The 20,317-nt window shown below is 38.8% G+C and overlaps 1 protein-coding gene across 1 annotated transcript in view; it reads left to right on the top strand.

Annotated features, from left to right (window-relative positions):
* Nucleotides 1-20,317, top strand: part of LOC145990542 (uncharacterized) — a 147,038-nt gene that overhangs the window by 8,221 nt on the left and 118,500 nt on the right. The gene's annotated exons all lie outside the window — the stretch shown is intronic.

Here is a 20,317-nt window from a genome sequence, read left to right as displayed (position 1 = left end):
CAAAACAGAGAGAGAGAGCGAGAGAGGGGGGAATAAGAAAGAGGGAAAGATGAAATAAGAGGGAGAAAGAGAAAATGAAAATGAGAAAGAGGGAGAGAGAGAGAGTGAGAAAGAGAAAATGAGAAAGAGGGACAGAGAGAGATGGAGAAATGAATAAAATAGTAATTGATGGAAGAATACTCACACAAAACAGGCATGCTTTGTTTGGGAGTCGAACCCAGTGGTGAGTTTGAGGGTGAGAATGAAATCTGAGCTGATTGAGAATATAGGAAGAATGGCATTGCTGATCATCCGTGGAACTGTTGTCTTGTGCTGAATTTTTGAAAGTAATGAAATTTCCGATGTTGTTTTGAAAATCCTAGAATGGAACTGTGACACCCTTTCTCCAGCACATTTACTGGTTTCCAACGGGAAGGTGTTTCAAAGGTAGTTTAATGGCACACTTTCTTGGATCTATGACCGTTCATCGACAGGAAGTGTATTTTCTATTTTGATGTCGATTGTCTGTTAATACCCTGAAGTGTTAACGGGTGACGCACTATTTCGGAAGATTGACTTCCTCCGACTACAACTCAATTGTAGTTCCCATCATGGGCTATGGCACAGAAAGCTTAGCACTCCAAGACAAACATCTAAGTAAATTTCAAGCAATAGAGATGAAATATCTTAGAAGAACAGTGGGGAAAACTCGAAGAGACAGAATAAGAAATGAAAGAATAAGAGAAGAGGTAAAACAAAAGAAGACAATGACTGACGTAGTAGAGGAACGCCAGCTGAAGTGGTATGGACATGTAAATAGAATGAATGAAGATAGGAAAGCCAAGCAAGTGATGGAGATGAGGGTTGAGGGTAGAGTAGGAAGAGGCAGGCCAAGAAATACGTGGGAAGATAGAATAGAAAAGATAGGATTAAAATATGGAAAAACTAAGAACGAAATGAGAAGAATGAGTCGAGACCGGACGGAGTGGATGAGATGGACAGAACGAGGTACCCGACGCTTAACGGCATAAGGGAATGGAAGAGAAGAAGAAGAAGACTTCCTCCGACTTGGTGTCGTCGGATTAAAAATGGAGAAAAACAAGCACAATGTGTTTGCGGAAAATTTTGTGCACCGATGACGTTGAAGTAGTTACTGTATCGACAACAGTATAAAATTAGATGATTGTCACCAGCTGTCACATTTCAGAAAGAAACTCAAGAAGACGCAAGCTGTATTTGCCGACTTGTATCTGTAAATTAATACCAGGTGAGAGTGTAGTAAGTTTTTATAATTTTACTCATTAATATTGCATTGTGTATTTGATATAAAAGTTTAATGCGAATTTTGTGCATTTTGTTAACTTTTTATTAGACTAATTACGATGATGATGATGACAAAATTAAAAATAGCTTCTCGAGTTTATTTTATGCTCGGATAGGTTAATCAGGACTGGGTTTATATTTTAAATTAAGATCCGAACCAGTGCTCGGTGTTTCTAGACCGATATTTTAATACATCAGTCGCAGTGAGGGTTCACGAGTGGGAAACGCCACAAAGATGCGAACTTAGATTTCTTTTTTTTTCTTTTTATTATTATTTTTTGCATTGTAGGATGTTAACCAACCGCTACGATTCTTAACTTTTTGCTTTGTAGCTACTGTCTCGGAGAATGGTAGTAAGACATCTGAATGTCTTTCAAAATAAAATTTGTTGTGATTTTAGTTTAGAGCAAAGATGAATTGAAAAATTTACCGAAAACACTAATATTATTTTTCTTTTCAGATTAACACTGCAGAATTGCCCTTCTACTTTGTGTGAAGCATATTTGAAAATAAAAAAAGTCGGTAAGTAAATTTTAAAAGAACAATTAACGATTCAGTGAATATTGCAGTGAATATATTGATATTATTTCCATGTATTGGTTATTGCTAACTTGAAAAAACGAGTCATTGTGCAATATCTTCCTAGACCAAGATTTCCTTGAATACATCGCGACGATGAGACTGAATGTTGACAAGATGAAAACTGTTTTATTAAGGTTATTTTATGCTCGCATAGGTTAATTGTGACTGGAACTATATATTTTAAATGCAGATTATAACTAGTGTGCAATGTTTCGACGCCAAGACACATCACAACTATTACTGTATCATCGAGTATCAAGAGTCAAACATAAAATAGGATTCAAACTTACACTTTTTTGGCATTATAGGATGCAAACAATTTTTAACGATTTTGATTTTCAATGATTGATTGATTTGCTTTATTTTATTTTGTGCTTTTTGGCTAATTTGCGATGATGGGGATGAAAATTGATAAATGGACACTCACAAACATTTATACCCAAGCAGGACTTCTAGCGTCGGAGCGCGATGTGCTAACCAGTAGGCCACGGGGTCCAACATTTTAACGATCTTGAATTCTATGCTTTGTAGCTAACTTCACCGACTGGAAGAAAGGTAGCAATGCATGCAAATAATTTTCAAATAAAATTTGTGCATACGATAATCTGTTTAAATTTATTAGAGATTTAATTAATTGAACAATGTACGGAAAACACTAATATAATTTTTTTCTTTTCAGATTATTCGTGCGGATCAATAGATTCAGTTACAATGTAGTGCATATACAGGGTGATTCTAATGGTATAGTACAAACGAAAACCACAGATACCTCTCATGAAATAGAGACGAAAGTTCCCCTTCCACTTTGCCGAGAGATGCCTCCGTGAGGAGCTAGACAACGCCGAAAACGTGTGAAAATGAACTTCACACCTCTGTACAGCCAGTACCAGTGAAGATAGAAAGGCGGAACAAACGAAGTCAAAAGGAACACCAAAGTCGCCCATCCGAAAAACACTAGGCGGCAGCTGCGCAACGCTTGCGCATGGGGTTCCACAAAGGAAATAGGAGTGTCCCGCAAGACAAGTGAAGGGAAAGGGTAGCGATGGACAACGGTAGGGAGAAAAGAAGCTATGAAGCATGAAGTAACAATTGCACAGCGGGAAACAAACACCATGACTGAAGCAGTGCAGTCGGGAAAAGTTGTGCGGGGTTGCAGAACCACGGGAGGACGACGTAGGATGTAAAAACACACCGAGAATGCAAGCAAAGTGGTCCGTGACACTCGACAGGCAACAGACGCGTACATGGTTCGGGGCAGAAATGGCGGCGCTGGCGGTGCAGCGCAAGGGGAGTCCCCAAAACACAGTGGGGAGACACCGCAGCAAGAACAAAGCACGATGCAACAAAAGAGAAAGAGGACCGGACGGGGAATGGTACCTGTCAAGGAGACAACAAATGCGGGACGAGGGATTCCCCGTAGCAGCACCGAGGGGATGTCACACAGAGGTCCTGCGCCAGCAGGACAAACACAGCAACTACGGGCACAGGAGGTTATTGCTAATGAAAGGTGCACGTACAGATAGGACCACGTACCCCGTACTGACGCTGTAACAAACGTCGTGATGGGGCCCAATCAGCCTCTTAGAAATGAAGCCGGAGGCACATCGCTGGGTGGGAGCGGGCGAAAGGCTGCTGGAGTGTCGAACGGGCCCCGCCACTCCGTACGGTGGACGACACTAATGGACGAGGTCGGAATGTTTCCATCCCGATCACCAGGTCCACCGTTCCCAGACCTGACGCGGCTACTTGCTTCCGAGCGCAACCCCAGTCGAACAACTCGAGTCCCTCCTCGGCCGCAGCCTTCCGCTCCGAAACCAAGCGTGGCCTCACACCACCGCAGCCGCACACTGCCGCGTGGGTGTGAGACCGGGCCGAGCAAGGCTGGACAGATAAACTGCGTGGGACAATCGTGTAATGAAGCTACGTGGGAGTATGCACGTCTGTTCAACTGCTGGGTTACCCCACATTGGTGTACACAAACACCACACGATCGTACGTAGTGCTTCCAGTCGGCTCGAGCAAGACGGACGAAGTACGTGTTGTGGGTGAATGGGGCAAGAATGAAGGACGCTACATGTGTTCCACGATGACAAGGCCCCAGAGTACATGGCCCCACCTGACGGCAGTGGTCAGGTAGTGAAGAGCACAGGCACGGGTGGCTCAGGAACGTCAGCTGATTGTACCACAGCGCCGTGCGGACGTGTGGGCTGATTGGAAGTGCAGCGTCAGAGAGCGTGTCAGTGAAAGAGCCGGTGCGGTGGTGGTGTGCTTGACGTACGACAATTGAGTACGTTGTTTCGAAGCCGTTGTGACCAGTGTGTGTGTGTGTGCTACCTGTGCACTGCAGAACAGTATTCCATAATTGGCACTATCCTCACCGTACCATGGAACGCTACACATTTGTAGAACTGAGGGACATGCATTTTGTCTACGGCCTTGCAGATGGCAATGGCCGAGCAGCTGCACGCCTTTATCGCGGACGGTATCCGGAGAGGCGACAACCCGACAGCAGGTTGTTTTCGAACGTTCACCGTACCCTTGGTGAATCGGGTGTGTTACGTGCAGGCCATCATGTCGGTCACCCAAGACATGTGCGCACCGCGGCGGTCGAGGAGGACGTACTTGCTCGCGTGGACGACACACCGTCCACTAGCACCCGTAGCATTGCACGTGCAGTGGGAGTATCATAGTCGACAGTTTGGCATGTCCTTCATGATGATCTGCTGTATCCCTATCATCCACAGCGAGTCCACGCGTTGCAGGCTGGGGATTACCCACGACGTGTGGAATTCTGTCAACGACTGTTGCAGTTTTGTACCGACGATCCCCGTTTTTTGAGCCATGTGCTTTTCACGGACGAGGCAACATTCACCCGTGAGGGCATCTTCAATTGCCGAAACAGCCATGTGTGGGATTATGAAAATCCACATGCAGCAGTCGAGGTGCACCATCAGACCCAGTGTGCAGTGACTATATCTGGGCAGGTATCATCGATGAACAGATTATCGGTCCATACCTGCTGCCACCACGTTTAAATGGCTGCCTCTATCGCACCTTTCTTGCATCAGTCCTTCCAGAGCTGCTAGAAGATGTACCCCTCAACGTGCGACATCGTATGTGGTTTCAATTGGATGGAGCGCCTGCATATTTTGATGGCACAGTGCGAACCCTTTTGCACCGTACCTACCCACAGCGCTGGATCGGCAGAGAGGGCCCCGTCCCCTGGCCCGCCCGTTCGCCTGACCTCACACCAATGGATTTCTTCTTGTGGGGCCATGTGAAAACACTCGTCTACGAGACCCCGGTGCCTGACAAGGAAACATTGGTAGCGCGGATACTTGCAGCATCGGCCGAGGTGTGTACCATGCCAGGGATTTTTGATAGGGTTCGCCAGAATTTCCTGCGACGCTGCAATGCCTGCATTGAATGTGGTGGTCGTCAATTTGAGCAACTTTTGTAACAACGTCAGTCCGGGGTACGACTACGTACTACGTACTATTCCTATCTGTAAGTGCACCTTTGCGTGGCAATAAACCTCCTGTGCCCGTAGTTGGTGTTTTTGTCCTGCTGGCGCACGACCTCTGTGTGACATCCCCTCGGTGCTGCTACGGGGAATCCCTCGTCCCGCATTTGTTGTCTCCTTGACAGGTACCATTCCCCGTCCGGTCCTCTTTCTCTTTTGTTGCATCGTGCTTTGTTCTTGCTGCGGTGTCTCCCCACTGTGTTTTGGGGACTCCCCACGCGCTGCATGTGTTCGTTACTTCATGCTTCATTGCTTCTTTTGTCCCTACCGTTGTCGATCGCTACCCTTTCCCTTCACTTGTCTTGCGGGACACTCCTATTTCCTTTCTGGAACCCCATGCGCAAGCGTTGCGCAGCTGCCGCCTAGTGTTTTTCGGATGGGCGACTTTGGTGTTCCTTTCGACTTCGTTTGTTACGCCTTTCTATCTTCACTGGTACTGGCTGTACAGAGGTGTGAAGTTCATTTTCACACGTTTTCGGCGTTGTCTAGCTCCTCACGCAGGCATCTCTCGGCAAAGTGGAAGGGGAACTTTCGTCTCTATTTCATGAGAGGTATCTGTGGTTTTCGATTGTACAATACCTTTAGAATCACCCTGTAATTAATTCATTACTATGAAAACGGGTGATGTTGCTTCGGAGTTTACTATTGAGGGGGTTACAGTGTAGTGCATATAATTATTTCATTACTATGAAAACGAGTGATGTTGTTTCGGAGTTTACTATTGAGGGGGCGGTGGAAGATGAAATGTGTTAATTACATTCACAATAGAACAGTTTGTATTACAGTGAGGATTTTCTTAACTACACAAGAAGCTAGCGTTATTTGAAATAGGATTTTTCTTTTTTTTACTACCCAAGAAGCTAGCGTTATTTGAAAGAGATAGATATTTGTATTTAGAAAACAGAGAAATTTGAAGAAAATGGTGCTGGCGCATTTACGATTCGAACCTAAGACTTTTGATTTTGATGTGCACCAAGATTTTCTATTTTTATTTTATGTTATTTTTTTCTACCACTTTTGGCTAAACGCGACGATGAGTGATCATGTGATGAAGGGATACTTACAAATAACATCTTTGCCTAATTCGGGATTCGAACAAGGGACCCCTTTGGCGCGCCAGCATTCTTAAAATATAACTTTTGTAATTTAATGTAGCTTTTTCTACCGATGCGTAACCGCGACGGTGAGGATAAGTGATGATATGATGCAATTGATGAAAGAACACAAAGAAAAAACACCAATGCAAAAAAACAGGAATCGAACCTAGGATCTCTGGTGCTGTGCTAACCACTTCACCAAGCGGTCAACCATGTAAATATATGTATCTTCATGGTAATTTCGAAGAGGGCGCCCCTCTGCGGAAATTTTTGTGAGTTTTTTCTAAGCGTGTGTGGCGATGTGGTTTCAATTTTTTATCCCATATTAAATTGTATGTCCAGTCCCAATTAGCCGTACTGTACATAAAATGGACCTAAAATACCAAATCAATCAGTCAACAACCAAACGGTATGATATTTGGGAATCTGGTCTTCTGACAAAGTTATGTGCATTGGAATATAATATTGTGTCAACTATGTAAAAGTATGTACTCTCACGGAAATATCGAAGAGGAAATGATTGATAGCAATTGTTTTATATGAAATAAATTTATAAAATTAAAAAATAACTACCTTGAGACTTATCCAGGTTTTATTTTTCAGCGAAATGACCATCGACGCAAACATGGTAATTGTGAACCCCACGGAAGTGGACGTAGTGTGTGTATGAAACGACCGAGGATATTACCCATGTTTTCACAGTCGAGTATTCATGATGGCAGGGAAGAACACCATCGAAGTAGACAATGATATTGTTAAGGAAATTTTAACGTTCTGTACATGTTCCCACGATTATGTCGACGTGTACTGTCTCTGGAACTGATTGAAGCGTTACACTCCAGATTACGCTGTGATTTGCAATGGATGTTACGAATGTTTGGATAACCAGGATGGACATTCTTGTGAGATGGACCATTTCTTGAAATGCGGCGGCAAAGGTGTAGAATCTGAATGTCATCGGTGCATATGGAGCAAGATAAGAAGTGTGAGGCAGTATTTCCAGGAACCAGAGAATACGTTACATGTATTTCAGTTCTATCAACGGAGCCACCCTGAATTCAAGGGAGATCCGCTAGGAGATGAGCAGGTATTCTACAATACCCTTTGCACTCTTTGTGAGATGTCTTCACTGTTGAAAGAACTGGTGCTATACATTGCAGAGAATGAGCGGACATATGGTGCGACCAGATGGCGAGATAGGTGTTAAGGTAATGGATGTTTTGTATAGATAAGTGATAATCTTTAAACCAGAACAAGAAAGTTCTCGGAATTGTAAGAGAGAGAGAGAGAGAGAGAGAGAGAGAGAGAGAGAGAGAGAGAGAGTTTTTGAGATGCATAAAATACAAACTATAAGCTTTACCTCTCTCTCTCTCTCTCTCTCTCTCTCTCTCTCTCTCTCTCTCTCTCTCTGTGTGTGTGTATTTCCTCTTTTTTTGTAGCCTTACTGTGTATAAAGTGGGCTTAATACACCAACTCAATCAATCTTTACCACTATTCCTTTACCTTCACCATTATCGAAAAGTGGTAAAACATAGATCACATGACATCACAAAATATACCTTATCTAAAACTTCATATGCGTTCTTTTGCAATTTCTTTCCCAGTTTGGCATGCCAGTTCTCTATTTTGCACCATATATTACTTAGGTGATTACAAATCATCCCATTTGTAGTAATATATCACATGACGTGTAGAAACTGTTCAACTTCCAAAAAATGAATACGTCCTGGAACATTTTCGGATAATAATTCATGCTAAATGTTGTAAAAAATTTGTTCTCTGATCAAATCCAACACACGCCCATTTTTTACTTCCCTTCACTCCCAACTGTTTTCCCTTATCACCATTAAATCCTTCAGATTGATCCAACGGTTTTTGTTATCAAGATACAAGAAACAGCATGTAAGAGGAATATAAGATGTCCGTAGGCGAATGTCATCGAGTACCGAACCAGGAACCTCTTTAATCTTTCCAAACTTGTCGTCAAGAGTCAGTTTACTGTTCACTTTTCTGCTAGTCAAAGGTTTTGTGTTGTGTTGTGTTCTTTATAGCAGATCTGTGTGAATCTATTGGGAAAAAAGAAACAGTGCAGTGAAGGGTATAATCTAAGAGATTTCCAAAATTCTAATACACCCTGGAACATTCTTGGATACTATTTAATTCTTAACCTTGTAAAACGTTTCTTCAATGTTCAATTCCAACCCTCACACACTTCTTTACTCTCTTCCATTCTCAACATTTTCCCCCTACCACAGTTACAAAACCACCCACAAATTGTTCCAACGGTTTTTCTTATCAAAATATGAAATAGGTATATGAGGTGAATTTGAGATGTTCGTAGGCGAAAGCTCCATGGAGTCTCGAACCAGGGACACTTTGACCTTTTCAAATTTGTCTTCGAGAGTCACTTTAGTGTTCAGTTATCTGCTCGACAAATGATTGGTGTTGTGTTTTATTGCTTTGCCACACTTCTGTGTGAATCTAAAGAGAGAGAAAACAACAGTGAAGTTTATACTCTGAGAGACAAAAGGGAGGGAGTGTTTTTTTCTCTCATGTTTCTTTCGGTTTGTTTTTATCACTCTTTGTCTTTTATTTATTTCTCACTCCTTTCGAGTCACGATAAAAAAAAGGAAGAAGACAAAAGGAGGGAATATGTATCTATATCTTTTTATTTTCTGCTTTGTTCCTCTATCTCTTTGACTCTTTCCCTGTCTCTTTCTTTCCTTTTTCACAGCCGCACATGGAAAAACAAAAGAGAAAAATAGTTATTCTTTCTATTTCTTCTCCCTCTCTTTATCTTCATCTCTCTTTTCTCCCGGCATGCTATTATTCCGCTTGGCACCAGTTTTGTCTTAATATGCAAAATCAGAAAATGTTCGTTCCGTTGTACGAATCGGTTAATTTGCAGAAAACGCAATAAAATAACATTTCTGTTGGACGTATTTATCACAAGAACTCGAACTTGTAATCTCAAACACAGCTCTGTTAAAATATCAAGGCATAACATGCAACTTTGAAATTGGTGTATCGTCATCGGGTATCGATTCTGGGACCCCTTGATCATAATGCTTGATTATCTTAATTTCTTTACTGTCGCATTCCTGCCACTTTTCTCTCATTACAACAATGTGAATTGGAGTGTATCTAACCAGCAACCTTTGAACCTTTTAAATTTGTCTTCAAGAGTCCCTGGTTCGACCGTAGACTGGTGTCTCCACCATGTTTCCATCCTTGGAACCTTGAACATTTGTGTTAACCGGTATTATAAGTATATTATTTGCATCATTGCATGTTAACAAGATTACAACTACAACTTGCAAAAAAATAATAATAATAATTCTCTCAATTATTTTACCTTTTGCATATTCACGTAGATTAAATATTAAATGTCTTAACCACTTCTATTATTTATGGAATCTCTCTTCTTAATTTACACACATTTATCAAGTTTGACTGTTGGGAACTTCCAAGAGTTTACGCCAAAATCATACAATTCCGAGAACTTTCTCCCCACACATCTCCAAAGACCTTGCGGGTCCGGACAATATGTGTTCCCACCGGGTATTCAGCCAGGCATTTTTATTACAAGGTGACAACATTACTGCTGGTAAATTTGAGATGGACATAGAATAGATATTTTCATTAGGTGTCAAACTCAGAACAGTTAAATACAAGACAATAAAATAGGTTACCATTACATCATTAGTTCATTAAGTTAATTACTTTAATGTCGAATTCCAACCACTCTGAGTTAATTGTTTCAGTATGTTTTTACATCCATTTCATTCACAAAGTGACTAATCAGGATAGGACCTACAGTTTGAAAAGTGAAATCCGAACCACCATGCCCTCTATCTTATTACATATTGCATACATTTATATACACCACCATTCATTTCATTGTAAATAATTTATATATGCACCAATTATGTACTTCAAAAATTGTAACTAAATATTCATAAACTTTAAACATATTTTATTTCTTGTAATCATTACAATAAAAAACAGTATAATATCCAAACATTTAATTGCATGAGTTTTTACATTTTCACATTTGGCATGTTCTCTATACTTACCACATTTTTACTTTTCATAATACCACAGTATTTTTCAACAGGGTGAAAGAACGCTTCACATTATCCACTTGTGGACATTCAAGTTCATATGACAAACATTTTCTCTAACAATAACTTATCCACCCATTTTACTTTTTTGGGGGGGGTAGAAAAAGCAGTGGACCAACAGTTTTAAACAAAACCTATACTTCACTCACATTAAGGGTAGAAAAAGAGACATTAAATTACAAACGTTACATTTTAAGAATGCTGGCGCGCCAAAGAGGTCCCTTGTTCGAATCCCGAATTAGGTCAAAATGTTATTTGTAAGTATCCCTTCATCACATCATCACTCATCGTCGCGTTTAGCCAAAAGTGGTAGAATAAATAGCATAAAATAAAAAGAAAAATCTTGGCGCACATCAAAATCAAAAGTCTTAGGTTCGAATCGTAAATTTCGCCAGCACCATTTTCTTCAAATTTCTCTGTTTTGCTAAATACAAACATCTATCTCTTTCAAATAACGCTAGGTTCTTGGGTAGTAAAGAAAAATCCTCACTGTAATACAAACTATTTTATTGTGAATATAATTAACACATTTCATCTTCCACCGCCCCCTCAATACGCTTAGTAGTAAACTCCGAAGCAACATCACTAGTTTTCATAGTAATAAAATAATTATTTGCGCTACACTGTAACTGAAACTATTAGAAATAAAACAAAAAAATATTGTTCTTGTTTAAAGATTATCACTTATCTATACAAAACATCCATTACCTTAACACCTATCTCGCCATCTGGTCGCACCATATGTCCGCTCATTCTCTGCAATGTATAGCACCAGTTCTTTCAACAGTGAAGACATCTCACAAAGAGTGCAAAGGGTATTGTAGAATACCTGCTCATCTCCTAGCGGATCTCCCTTGAATTCAGGGTGGCTCCGTTGATAGAACTGAAATACATGTAACGTATTCTCTGGTTCCTGGAAATACTGCCTCACACTTCTTATCTTGCTCCATATGCACCGATGACATTCAGATTCTACACCTTTGCCGCCGCATTTCAAGAAATGGTCCATCTCACAAGAATGTCCATCCTGGTTATCCAAACATTCGTAACATCCATTGCAAATCACAGCGTAATCTGGAGTGTAACGCTTCAATCAGTTCCAGAGACAGTACACGTCGACATAATCGTGGGAACATGTACAGAACGTTAAAATTTCCTTAACAATATCATTGTCTACTTCGATGGTGTTCTTCCCTGCCATCATGAATACTCGACTGTGAAAACATGGGTAATATCCTCGGTCGTTTCATACACACACTACGTCCACTTCCGTGGGGTTCACAATTACCATGTTTGCGTCGATGGTCATTTCGCTGAAAAATAAAACCTGGATAAGTCTCAAGGTAGTTATTTTTTAATTTTATAAATTTATTTCATATAAAACAATTGCTATCAATCATTTCCTCTTCGATATTTCCGTGAGAGTACATACTTTTACATAGTTGACACAATATTATATTCCAATGCACATAACTTTGTCAGAAGACCAGATTCCCAAATATCATACCGTTTGGTTGTTGACTGATTGATTTGGTATTTTAGGTCCATTTTATGTACAGTACGGCTAATTGGGACTGGACATACAATTTAATATGGGATAAAAAATTGAAACCACATCGCCACACACGCTTAGAAAAAACTCACAAAAATTTCCGCAGAGGGGCGCCCTCTTCGAAATTACCATGAAGATACATATATTTACATGGTTGACTGCTTGGTGAAGTGGTTAGCACAGCACCAGAGATCCTAGGTTCGATTCCTGTTTTTTTGCATTGGTGTTTTTTCTTTGTGTTCTTTCATCAATTGCATCATATCATCACTTATCCTCACCGTCGCGGTTACGCATCGGTAGAAAAAGCTACATTAAATTACAAAAGTTATATTTTAAGAATGCTGGCGCGCCAAAGGGGTCCCTTGTTCGAATCCCGAATTAGGCAAAGATGTTATTTGTAAGTATCCCTTCATCACATGATCACTCATCGTCGCGTTTAGCCAAAAGTGGTAGAAAAAAATAACATAAAATAAAAATAGAAAATCTTGGTGCACATCAAAATCAAAAGTCTTAGGTTCGAATCGTAAATGCGCCAGCACCATTTTCTTCAAATTTCTCTGTTTTCTAAATACAAATATCTATCTCTTTCAAATAACGCTAGCTTCTTGGGTAGTAAAAAAAAGAAAAATCCTATTTCAAATAACGCTAGCTTCTTGTGTAATTAAGAAAATCCTCACTGTAATACAAACTGTTCTATTGTGAATGTAATTAACACATTTCATCTTCCACCGCCCCCTCAATAGTAAACTCCGAAACAACATCACTCGTTTTCATAGTAATGAAATAATTATATGCACTACACTGTAACCCCCTCAATAGTAAACTCCGAAGCAACATCACCCGTTTTCATAGTAATGAAATAATTATATGCACTACATTGTAACTGAATCTATTAAAAATAAAACAAAAAATATTCTTCTTGTTTAAAAATTACTTACCGCTTCGTATTATCAAATACACTTCAAACAAAATAGAAAATATGATCCGCACGAATAATCTGAAAAGAAAAAAATTATATTAGTGTTTTCCGTACATTGTTCAATTAATTAAATCTCTAATAAATTTAAACAGATTATCGTATGCACAAATTTTATTTGAAAATTATTTGCATGCATTGCTACCATTCTTCCAGTCGGTGAAGTTAGCTACAAAGCATAGAATTCAAGATCGTTAAAATGTTGGACCCCGTGGCCTACTGGTTAGCACATCGCGCTCCGACGCTAGAAGTCCTGCTTGGGCATAAATGTTTGTGAGTGTCCATTTATCAATTTTCATCCCCATCATCGCAAATTAGCCAAAAAGCACAAAATAAAATAAAGCAAATCAATCAATCATTGAAAATCAAAATCGTTAAAAATTGTTTGCATCCTATAATGCCAAAAAAGTGTAAGTTCGAATCCTATTTTATGTTTGACTCTTGATACTCGATGATACAGTAATAGTTGTGATGTGTCTTGGCGTCGAAACATTGCACACTAGTTATAATCTGCATTTAAAATATATAGTTCCAGTCACAATTAACCTATGCGAGCATAAAATAACCTTAATAAAACAGTTTTCATCTTGTCAACATTCAGTCTCATCGTCGCGATGTATTCAAGGAAATCTTGGTCTAGGAAGATATTGCACAATGACTCGTTTTTTCAAGTTAGCAATAACCAATACATGGAAATAATATCAATATATTCACTGCAATATTCACTGAATCGTTAATTGTTCTTTTAAAATTTACTTACCGACTTTTTTTATTTTCAAATATGCTTCACACAAAGTAGAAGGGCAATTCTGCAGTGTTAATCTGAAAAGAAAAAATAATATTAGTGTTTTCGGTAAATTTTTCAATTCATCTTTGCTCTAAACTAAAATCACAACAAATTTTATTTTGAAAGACATTCAGATGTCTTACTACCATTCTCCGAGACAGTAGCTACAAAGCAAAAAGTTAAGAATCGTAGCGGTTGGTTAACATCCTACAATGCGAAAAATAATAATAAAAAGAAAAAAAAAGAAATCTAAGTTCGCATCTTTGTGGCGTTTCCCACTCGTGAACCCTCACTGCGACTGATGTATTAAAATATCGGTCTAGAAACACCGAGCACTGGTTCGGATCTTAATTTAAAATATAAACCCAGTCCTGATTAACCTATCCGAGCATAAAATAAACTCGAGAAGCTATTTTTAATTTTGTCATCATCATCATCGTAATTAGTCTAATAAAAAGTTAACAAAATGCACAAAATTCGCATTAAACTTTTATATCAAATACACAATGCAATATTAATGAGTAAAATTATAAAAACTTACTACACTCTCACCTGGTATTAATTTACAGATACAAGTCGGCAAATACAGCTTGCGTCTTCTTGAGTTTCTTTCTGAAATGTGACAGCTGGTGACAATCATCTAATTTTATACTGTTGTCGATACAGTAACTACTTCAAATTCATCGGTGCACAAAATTTTCCGCAAACACATTGTGCTTGTTTTTCTCCATTTTTAATCCGACGACACCAAATCGGAGGAAGTCAATCTTCGGAAATAGTGCGTCACCCGTTAACACTTCAGGGTATTAACAGACAATCGACATCAAAATAGAAAATACACTTCCTGTCGATGAACTGTCATAGATCCAAGAAAGTGTGCCATTAAACTACCTTTGAAACACCTTCCCGTTGGAAACCAGTAAATGTGCTGGAGAAAGGGTGTCACAGTTCCATTCTAGGATTTTCAAAACAACATCGGAAATTTCATTACTTTCAAAAATTCAGCACAAGACAACAGTTCCACGGATGATCAGCAATGCCATTCTTCCTATATTCTCAAACACATCTCCAAAGACCTTGTGGGTCCGGACAATATGTGTTCCCACCGGGTATTCAGCCAGGCATTTTTATTACAAGGTGACAACATTACTGCTGGTAAATTTGAGATGGACATAGAATAGATATTTTCATTAGGTGTCAAACTCAGAACAGTTAAATACAAGACAATAAAATAGGTTACCATTACATCATTAGTTCATTAAGTTAATTACTTTAATGTCGAATTCCAACCACTCTGAGTTAATTGTTTCAGTATGTTTTTACATCCATTTCATTCACAAAGTGACTAATCAGGATAGGACCTACAGTTTGAAAAGTGAAATCCGAACCACCATGCCCTCTATCTTATTACATATTGCATACATTTATATACACCACCATTCATTTCATTGTAAATAATTTATATATGCACCAATTATGTACTTCAAAAATTGTAACTAAATATTCATAAACTTTAAACATATTTTATTTCTTGTAATCATTACAATAAAAAACAGTATAATATCCAAACATTTAATTGCATGAGTTTTTACATTTTCACATTTGGCATGTTCTCTATACTTACCACATTTTTACTTTTCATAATACCACAGTATTTTTCAACAGGGTGAAAGAACGCTTCACATTATCCACTTGTGGACATTCAAGTTCATATGACAAACATTTTCTCTAACAATAACTTATCCACCCATTTTACTTTTTTGGGGGGGGTAGAAAAAGCAGTGGACCAACAGTTTTAAACAAAACCTATACTTCACTCACATTAAGGGTAGAAAAAGAGACATTAAATTACAAACGTTACATTTTAAGAATGCTGGCGCGCCAAAGAGGTCCCTTGTTCGAATCCCGAATTAGGTCAAAATGTTATTTGTAAGTATCCATTCATCACATCATCACTCATCGTCGCGTTTAGCCAAAAGTGGTAGAATAAATAGCATAAAATAAAAAGAAAAATCTTGGCGCACATCAAAATCAAAAGTCTTAGGTTCGAATCGTAAATTTCGCCAGCACCATTTTCTTCAAATTTCTCTGTTTTGCTAAATACAAACATCTATCTCTTTCAAATAACGCTAGGTTCTTGGGTAGTAAAGAAAAATCCTCACTGTAATACAAACTATTTTATTGTGAATATAATTAACACATTTCATCTTCCACCGCCCCCTCAATACGCTTAGTAGTAAACTCCGAAGCAACATCACTAGTTTTCATAGTAATAAAATAATTATTTGCGCTACACTGTAACTGAAACTATTAGAAATAAAACAAAAAAATATTGTTCTTGTTTAAAGATTATCACTTATCTATACAAAACATCCATTACCTTAACACCTATCTCGCCATCTGGTCGCACCATATGTCCGCTCATTCTCTGCAATGTATAGCACCAGTTCTTTCAACAGTGAAGAATCTCACAAAGAGTGCAAAGGGTATTGTAGAATACCTGCTCATCTCCTAGCGGATCTCCCTTGAATTCAGGGTGGCTCCGTTGATAGAACTGAAATACATGTAACGTATTCTCTGGTTCCTGGAAATACTGCCTCACACTTCTTATCTTGCTCCATATGCACCGATGACATTCAGATTCTACACCTTTGCCGCCGCATTTCAAGAAATGGTCCATCTCACAAGAATGTCCATCCTGGTTATCCAAACATTCGTAACATCCATTGCAAATCACAGCGTAATCTGGAGTGTAACGCTTCAATCAGTTCCAGAGACAGTACACGTCGACATAATCGTGGGAACATGTACAGAACGTTAAAATTTCCTTAACAATATCATTGTCTACTTCGATGGTGTTCTTCCCTGCCATCATGAATACTCGACTGTGAAAACATGGGTAATATCCTCGGTCGTTTCATACACACACTACGTCCACTTCCGTGGGGTTCACAATTACCATGTTTGCGTCGATGGTCATTTCGCTGAAAAATAAAACCTGGATAAGTCTCAAGGTAGTTATTTTTTAATTTTATAAATTTATTTCATATAAAACAATTGCTATCAATCATTTCCTCTTCGATATTTCCGTGAGAGTACATACTTTTACATAGTTGACACAATATTATATTCCAATGCACATAACTTTGTCAGAAGACCAGATTCCCAAATATCATACCGTTTGGTTGTTGACTGATTGATTTGGTATTTTAGGTCCATTTTATGTACAGTACGGCTAATTGGGACTGGACATACAATTTAATATGGGATAAAAAATTGAAACCACATCGCCACACACGCTTAGAAAAAACTCACAAAAATTTCCGCAGAGGGGCGCCCTCTTCGAAATTACCATGAAGATACATATATTTACATGGTTGACCGCTTGGTGAAGTGGTTAGCACAGCACCAGAGATCCTAGGTTCGATTCCTGTTTTTTTGCATTGGTGTTTTTTCTTTGTGTTCTTTCATCAATTGCATCATATCATCACTTATCCTCACCGTCGCGGTTACGCATCGGTAGGAAAAGCTACATTAAATTGCAAAAGTTATATTTTAAGAATGCTGGCGCGCCAAAGGGGTCCCTTGTTCGAATCCCGAATTAGGCAAAGATGTTATTTGTAAGTATCCCTTCATCACATGATCACTCATCGTCGCGTTTAGCCAAAAGTGGTAGAAAAAAATAACATAAAATAAAAATAGAAAATCTTGGTGCACATCAAAATCAAAAGTCTTAGGTTCGAATCGTAAATGCGCCAGCACCATTTTCTTCAAATTTCTCTGTTTTCTAAATACAAATATCTATCTCTTTCAAATAACGCTAGCTTCTTGGGTAGTAAAAAAAAGAAAAATCCTATTTCAAATAACGCTAGCTTCTTGTGTAGTTAAGAAAATCCTCACTGTAATACAAACTGTTCTATTGTGAATGTAATTAACACATTTAATCTTCCACCGCCCCCTCAATAGTAAACTCCGAAACAACATCACTCGTTTTCATAGTATGTGACGATTTTCTATGCGAACTCGATTTTCATGTACAATGTTAAAAATCCCGCATCGAATATCGTCACATTTCTCCTCATGTCATTCCGGTACGCTTCGCGTCTGTGTGTTTTCAAGATTAATGGATTGACCGCTAGAGGTCTCTAGTGCATTTCCCGGCTTACGAACTGGATCGACGAAAACGGCAGTTCCTTTTCAGCTCGCGAGTCGCGAGGGATTTCTGGCGTGACGTAGTGGACTACGAGAGAAGTAGCGGCTCGCGGAACTCAGTGTGCTTCTCTCTTTTCTCTCTTCGATGGCAATTTTTTGTTTCACCAAGCACTTAGTTCGTCGAACATTACGAGGAAACACTGGATTGTACGGGTTTAGTGCAAATACGTCAGTAGGCATTGGAGTCTTTTGGGAATAAACGAACGTCAAATTACGTGGATGGCAAAAATGGAATTTACCTTGACCATTAACCATTTTTGACCGAGGACAACTTGCCTTGTTTCGCCTGGTAAAACCCGAAAGACGAAGGACAATTGGATCGGTAACTGAGAAGGAAGGACGAGAGCAAATACAGGACCATATCATTCGACGTGCAAGAGAAGCGACCGATTTGACGATGTTCCAGTGTTCCCTTGATCCAGAGGAATTGTCCAATTAACAGGGTGGATCGCTTGCAACGAGCTGAGGTATGTACCCAATGACTCTTTTCATAAGTGAACTGTGAAAGTGTGTTTTTTGGACGAGAAGGCCACTTTGACTCTCTTGTCGTTCCTTTCGACGCGGAGTGATAAATTGAATCAATAAGTAAGCCACAAAGTACGAAGAACGAATTATAAGTAAAACAACTACGAGTTCTTTTTTTTTTTTTTTTTTTTTTGGCGTGATTAGACGTCGCAATGATGCCGTGGACACAGTGAAGAAAGAAAGTGTCGCTTGGACACGTCCCTCTCCTCCCCCCATTTTTTGCATAAAGGGCAAAAAAGACTAATCGTTCAATTTACTTTGCATGTGGGCAAGTCGGAGAATGAGGTTAATGTGCCCAAAAAACCAGAATCACGAGTTGACATAACTTTCGCGCAATATACCAAATGAGTTTAGCATGAGCACCAAAGTAATGGCTAATGTCAAAATGGGTGGTTTTTCTTTGGAGTAACTAGTAATTAATGAAAGAGTTGTGCAAAAAATGCAATCATAGATTAGTCTTGACCTGTTTTAATATATTGCATTGTTACGTCATTGGTAGTTGCTGGGTTTGTTCCCGGTTATATTTTCTTGTTGATCTACCAGTAACGAAAAATTGTTGATACATTTTTTAGTCAGTTATTGTTATAGGTGGAACGAAATAATTGTTGCGAACCATATATGTATATGTCACTCTTGGAAACGCCTGCCATTCTACGTTGCGAGGTTGGGCGTAATAAATTTTGACTTGAGTCAAGAAACCAAATTAAGTGTAAGTAATTATCCCTTAATCTGTTAAATTAGAATTGCATCGCCTTAAAATTTTGATTAAACGTAACGGGAAGACCATGCTTGGATGAACAGGCGATTACTTTCATTGATTGAGAAAGGACTTAATTTGACTACGATATTTTCAAGTTTGTTATTGACGAATTGTTTTTTTTTCTTAGTGTCAAGTTGGTTCTCAATAGAGACTGAGGCGACGGTCCAAAATACTGTCATTAGCCTCAACAACCCCCCCTGACTATTGTAAGTGATAGTTTTCCTTACTTCTATTACCGTGCGAGTGATTGAATTTTCCACGGACCTCTGCACTTTCCTTTCAAATCTTGACCTCATTGTCACGCACGCGACTATCACGTTAAAATTTTTTTTTGTTTTTTTTACGTAAAATATTTTTTTTTGTAATTGAAATACATTCCAATAGAAAAAAGAATATATATATTTAAATATTCAAATTACGGCGGTATACAAACTGATATTTTACAATAATAGGTCAAATAAAACGCGGAATATCGATTACGGGACAGGTTCCTCTAAATAGGATAAAGCACCGCCAAATTCTTTGAGTTTCAAGATCATAACTAATGCTACTCAAACCAAATTCACAATGATAATAATAGGGTATCTAATCCTAGTTTAATATATCACCTTTATAGAATTAATAAAAATAAAGAACAAATTATATTAAAAATTTCACCTAATAAATAAAATATAAACAACTAAAAAAAATTTTGTTAAAAAAAGGGGGGTGAATCCAAACTTTTCTTACGTTTAACACGTAAAGCAGAAAAATGTATGTATAGAGAACCATGCTCTGCTACCAAAAACATTGTAACGTGATAGTCGCGTGCGTGACAATGAGGTCAAGATTTGAAAGGAAAGTGCAGAGGTCCGTGGAAAATTCAATCACTCGCACG

The sequence above is a fragment of the Lepisma saccharinum genome, chromosome 7, assembly GCF_977018435.1.
Source record: "Lepisma saccharinum chromosome 7, izLepSacc3.1, whole genome shotgun sequence".
Classification (NCBI taxonomy): domain Eukaryota; kingdom Metazoa; phylum Arthropoda; class Insecta; order Zygentoma; family Lepismatidae; genus Lepisma; species Lepisma saccharinum.
This window is presented reverse-complemented; position numbering and strand designations above follow the sequence as displayed.